The following is a 710-nucleotide window of genomic DNA, read 5'->3' on the forward strand; positions in this document are numbered from 1 at the left end:
TGGTCTGTCTCAGGACAGCCATAACCAACACCTGATAGAGGATTAAGCCACTCATCATTAGATGAGAAATATAATGGGTCAACTTATGACTGATATACATTTTTTTTTTTTATTCATAATTACTCCAGGACTGATGTCTTTGAAAAAGTCTTGGTGTTATCCAGGACCTCTCTCTAAAGGCTCCTGCAGTTCAAGGCTGCACAACTTCAAGTAGCAGGGCAGATGGACTCTTTTGGGGTGGGAAGTTCTTTGATGAGACTGTATACACAATGATACAGCCTAATCAAAGGTGATTTTTTATTTTTTTATTTATTTATTATACTTTGTCGATGTCTCCCTCTTTAGTGAGGTAGTGCAAGGAAAACTGACGAAAGAATGACCCAACCCACCCACATACACATGTATATACTTAAACACCCCTACACGCACATATACATACCTATACATTTCAACGTATACTTACATATACATAGACAGATGTATATATATCACATGTACATATTCATTCATGCTACCTTCATCCATTCCCGCCACCACCCTGCCACACATGAAATGGCATCCCCCTCCCCCTGCGTGCGTGTGATGTAGCGCTAGGAAAAGACAACAAAGGCCACTTTCGTTCACACTCAGTCTCTAGCTGTTATGTGTAATGCACTGAAACCACAGCTTCCTTTCCACATCCAGGCCTCACAAAACTTTCCCTGGTTTAC

This window comes from Panulirus ornatus, chromosome 18 (assembly GCF_036320965.1).
Source record: "Panulirus ornatus isolate Po-2019 chromosome 18, ASM3632096v1, whole genome shotgun sequence".
Lineage (NCBI taxonomy): Eukaryota > Metazoa > Arthropoda > Malacostraca > Decapoda > Palinuridae > Panulirus > Panulirus ornatus.